This window comes from Triticum aestivum, chromosome 6A, assembly GCF_018294505.1.
Source record: "Triticum aestivum cultivar Chinese Spring chromosome 6A, IWGSC CS RefSeq v2.1, whole genome shotgun sequence".
NCBI lineage: Eukaryota > Viridiplantae > Streptophyta > Magnoliopsida > Poales > Poaceae > Triticum > Triticum aestivum.
In genome coordinates, this window is record NC_057809.1 from 411,887,730 (window position 1) to 411,893,049 (window position 5,320).

General features: G+C 40.8%; 1 pseudogene across 1 annotated transcript; it reads right to left on the reverse strand.

Moving 5' to 3' along the window:
* Positions 1-723: 723 nt before the first annotated feature.
* On the reverse strand, positions 724-4,488 carry LOC123127686 (uncharacterized; annotated as a pseudogene). The gene is made up of 4 exons (XR_006462742.1): positions 4,289-4,488; positions 3,785-3,879; positions 2,594-2,859; positions 724-1,926 (listed from the first exon to the last, which is right to left on the reverse strand). The product of XR_006462742.1 is annotated as an uncharacterized protein (transcript).
* Positions 4,489-5,320: the final 832 nt, after the last annotated feature.

Genomic DNA, 5,320 nt, shown 5'->3' on the forward strand with positions numbered 1-5,320 from the left:
GATCCGTTCCATTCCCAAATGAGTTGGCATCTCGACTGACAAGATAGCCACTCTGCCTGTTATACGCCTGCCTTGTTGGATGCTTCGTCGGCATCAAATATCAGTTGAGTATTCAGCGGGTTTCTCCCAGCTCCGAGCAAGAAGAGCACATGGTGAGAGATCTTAGAATACAGCATTCAGCCGCAAAAATGTTCAGGATTTGCGGAGCGACGACGATTTGACCGGGGATAGCATGGATTTCTTATGATCTTACCAAAGAATATGATCTTACCAAAGAAGGTCCGCAAGATAACTTACCCAGGCATGCGTGTTCCAAGGACGACAACACATGCTACCCATACGGCGCAGCACGTACAGCAGTGTCTTCTAGGGATGAGATGAGCAAGAGAAGAGAAGAGACGGCCTTTGGTCAGCAGTCAGCAGTCAGCTCGCGTGATCTTCAGTGAAGCCAACTGCACGGAAGATATCGCCATCCAGTACGATACAGTCTGTCCACACGCTGCTATAGATACTGCTACTGTCAGCTTGGGCGTAGGCTGTTTGTTAGTCGCCCATCTCCAATGCTTCAGATGTATGCATGGCCACAACACCAGCCACCTCAGTTTCAGACAAACGTGAAACGTGGAGCACTCAATATATTGGACCTACTCCATGGCAGGACATCACAAGATTACTCAACCAATTGGAACTCTCAAGAATGTAAGACGTTTTTGACACAAGGTGTAAAAAAAACGTCTTATATTAAGTTACAGAGGTAGTATTTATTTAGACGAGAAGCAGTTCGCTAGCAATATGGCATAGCTTGTTAATATTCCGAAAGCAAATACGTATCGGACTACTGACACAGATTGAGTGATAAGCTCATAAATATCCCCTTACAACAACGGGATGGATAATACAGATACTGCCTCAGAGAAAATGAGACGTAACTGGTGTTCTTTTTATTGCCACAAAAGACCTGCGAGAAGAGTTCAGCAGAGACACTACCTATGCGGTGGAAGACTGAAACATACTAGAAAGAATAGCCGAATCGGCTTCTGGAGTTCACCAGTGCCCTGTTTAAATCCGGTTACTGATGAAAGAAAGAGCCACAGGAACATTTGAACAAAACATTACAGGCGGGTCTGTTCAGACCTAGCTCCATCTCCTCTTATCCTCTTCTTCATCCACTGGGGTATACCACTCTGGCCGCCCCTTTGAGCTGCTGTACCGGTAGTTCAGGAAGAGCTCTTCGTCACATACGGACCTCGTACTCACTAGCACAAGCGTCCTCAGAACCGGTGACTCTGGACTTGAACCAGAAGGAGCCAAACCTCTTCATTGTAACCGGCTCTTCACCACCAAATGCAATGTTCGGGATGTATGCTCTCATGTCCTTCTCTGTCAGTGGAAAATCATATGGGCAGATCATGACATTAGGAGTCGATCCTCCCGGTGGATGGTTCGCGAAATGACCAAAGGCTAGTGGATTTCGCCGTTCAAGCACATCCCCGAAGTTTTCACTGCCACTCTTCTGCAGGGGCTTGTTAAGCATCCTCCATGCCCGGTCAGAGTTGCTCTCTGGGTTTATGGGTGGCGTTGTATTGTAATCCACTGGATCTGAACCATCCCATATTTCTCTTGTTTCACCACCTAAATGCCATGGTTTCGCGTTGATTATTGTTCCGTCATATCTTGTGATAAGATAACTGTTGCACGCATCGATTCTTGGGTATCCAGGGATATATCGATAATACGCAGGTGAGTATATAACTCCAGGGTAGATGGCTAGGACAGCACCAACATTAGCTTCTCCAGATAAGAACAGACCTTGCCCTGCATCTTTGTGAGGTATTAGTGACGGCTTGATGTCAAGGGTGTAGCCAAACTGATCCCTGAATTTGTTTGACAATTCAGTTCGAGTTAAAGGTCGCGTAGCAGGAACAGCTGCACTGCAGAGCAAATGCATCAGATGATAGCTTCATATGATTCATCGAATAAAACAACTATGAAGAACTTGATGTATGTAACTATATCTCTATGAACACAGTAGCAGCATAATTCCTGTATGTGAATGTAAGAAAGAGATTGCAGTAACCAGTACAAAAAGAAGCATTTCAGGATATGGAGTTAGCTTGCCATCTATAGTTGAACAGTTCATAGGTCATGATGCATATGAAGCAACCGGCAAAAGATCAGTGCATACAGTTATGTGTGCTTAACACAGAAATTCAAAAAAACCGTGAAAGTATGATACTGGCTAAGCATGTTAAATTATGGTAAACAAAATTGAGGCATAAGTTAAGTGCACAGAAAATTGCAAATAACAAAGGGAATGTTATTCCTATCACATAAGGGCCCATGAATGTCTTTGGAACTAATAACACCCTAAGCCATAATTGTAGATATTTGAGATGGAAACACGTGTATATGTTTGCTGATCATCATATTTAGGCTCTAAAGTATCTTTGGTCGCTGAAATTAAAATAACTTATTAGGTATGCATTGTGCAGCAAGACATGCTACTCAAGATATGCTTACGAGCCTAATTTGGATGATACAGGTGCAAAACTGTGAATGTGTCAATGCAATGCACTTAGCTGAAACATATTACCTGGCTTGTTTGCAGCTGCAACTCCTGTGCCAACGGCCAAACTCAAGCCACTTCGTCGAGAATTATTATAAGCATCAGAAGGAGATTGTGATGGATCTTTTGTATCAGGACGAAGAATGCTATCCATTGATTTGCATATATGCTTAAGTTGATAATGAACATTTTGCTGCACTTGTTTCTGCTGGTCAGTAACAGATGCTTTGCTAGCCAATTCAATAATCTCCTCGGCGTCCTTTTCTTCAGAATGCTTTCCCAAACGATTATAGCTAAGTTGCACATGGAAAAGAATCAAGAACTTAGGAATCTAATCATATTCATACCGAGTGTTGCAAGAAAACTTGGTAATGCATTTCCAAAGAAACTAGAAATAACTAAACACATGGTTTCAAGGCTTGATCCTTCAGTTGGTGGTAAAATATGCAAAATATCTAATCACAGGGATAATAATAATATCAATACCTTGTAACATCTAAACTATGATAATCCAATAAAGACCTTAATAGACCTGTAGAGTAAACTAAGTTCCAAATGTTGATCTCAATTCTCTATTGCATATAAAGACAAAAAATGCTACTAGATATTTGCAATTTTAATGGACCTTGTAGCAATCTGATCATATTCATAGTTTCATACCGAGTGTTGCAAGCAAATTTGGTATGCATTTCCAAAGAAACTAGAAATAACCAAACACATGGTTTAGAGGCTTGATCCTCCAATCGGCGGTAACAGAATATTTTAAAACTAAAATATGCAAAATATATAATCAAAAGGATAATATCATAATAATATGGTCAATCCCTTGTAACATCTAAACTATGAGAATCCAATAACAACCATAATAGACTTGTAGAGTAAACTAAGTTCTAAATTTTTGCATGTAGCAGAACTACCATGTTAACACATGGTTTAGAGGCTTGATCCTTCAGTCGACGGTAAAATATGCAAAATATCTAATCACAGGGATAATAATAAGATCAATATCTTGTAGCATCTAAACTGTGAGAATCCAATAACAACCTTAATAGACCTGTAGAGTAAACTAAATTCCAAATGTTGATCTCAATTCTCTATTGCCTATGAAGACCAAAAATGCTAGATATTTGCAATTTTGCATATAGCAGAACTACAGCGTCATCATCTGCGAAAAACAAATGAACAGGAACATAGCAATTTGTTCAGATATCCATATACCTGGTATAGAGAAATAAACGATTCACGTCAGCGTCAAACTGAAGATGCCGTGGGTCTCGAGCAAAGCTTGGACTCTTAGCAAGTGTTTTGATTGCCTGAAATGAACCGGTAAATTGATTACAGGAACAGCTGACAAAGCCATAATGCTGCCCAGAGTACCAATTGTCTGCTCATTCGAATTGGCATTACATAAGAAACAGAGAAGTCGTATAGAAAATGTAATAGCAAAATAAAAACATCTAACCTAGACAGAAAATCAAGCACGATTTAGAGCATTGAGGCAAGCCATAAGCACATTTATACAGTAAGACTTCCAGGGTGTTTCAACACACACCATCATCTCCCTCCCACATACACCTGAATTCACTCAAATCCTCGTAAAAGAATTTTAGAACCATTTCCTGTGTCTGAGGCTAATCGATGTTGGTTCTCTCGCGCACAACGGGGGCCAAGCAGATCGAGATCCGGAGATGGTTGCGAGATGCGTAGGGAAGGGAAGCGTACCTCCTGGAATTTGTTGAAGAGAAACGCCATGCTGGCCCTGCGGGCGGCAGCCGCCGCCGCCGCGCCCGGTACTCCTTGGTTCGGCGAGAGGGGCAAGGCTGAACGACGGCTGCCGGAGCAGTGGTGAAGGGGAGTGAGGGTTTAGACTTCAGGAGGAGGGCGATCAGTCTAGTCCTAGTGTAGAAAAGGGTTGGGCCGAAAGCCCGTACCACATTCTCATGGGGCACCTTCCTTCTCCTTACATTTGGGCCTGATGTACATCAGCATTCTCTTTGTGCGTTTCCCACTCCCGCGACATAATTGTTGTGGCGACGGCTAATCCTATTTCATGCCCGCAGCGTTGAGAGCAACTAATTAAGAAGTACTTCTCGGAAAGCCTTCGCAAGGGTCATTTTTTATGGATTTGGGGCACGTCACTTGGCGGTAGGTTTTACATGTTGTGACAAGTGACGCGCATGCAATGCGTCATTTTTCGTAATATGAGAAAGTGGAAATGACATTTGTAAAGAGTATTTTTTAATTAGTGGTTTCGGTCAAATGAGCGCCAGAACTATATCTCGCCTTTTTTTTATCTAACTCTGGTTCACGAACAGCGCGTAGCCAATGGACTTGTAATGGATGTACACCTTTCATTTTCTATTCAATTATTCTTCTTTTTTCAATTTTGGTCTGTTTTCTGCGTTTCTTCACTAGATTCCTAAGGTTTTCCTTGCTTTTCCATTTTTGTGTTTCACCACCAGTTCCTTTGATTTTCTTCAGGTTTCTGTTTTGTTTTTCTTCACAAGTTTTCTTTAAAAATATTTTCCCTTTTGATTTTTTATTTTCTCATTTTTTCCCAACATGTCTACCTTTTTCCAAAACACATTATACATTTTCATATACATGTGGAAATATTTTTATACATGTTAAATCTTTTTCAAATACATGATGTGAAATTTTTTAAATAAATTTTTTGAACATTTTTTTATGTTGTACATACTTTTTTATAAATGTCACGAACATTTTCTAAACACCGTATTTTTATATCACGTA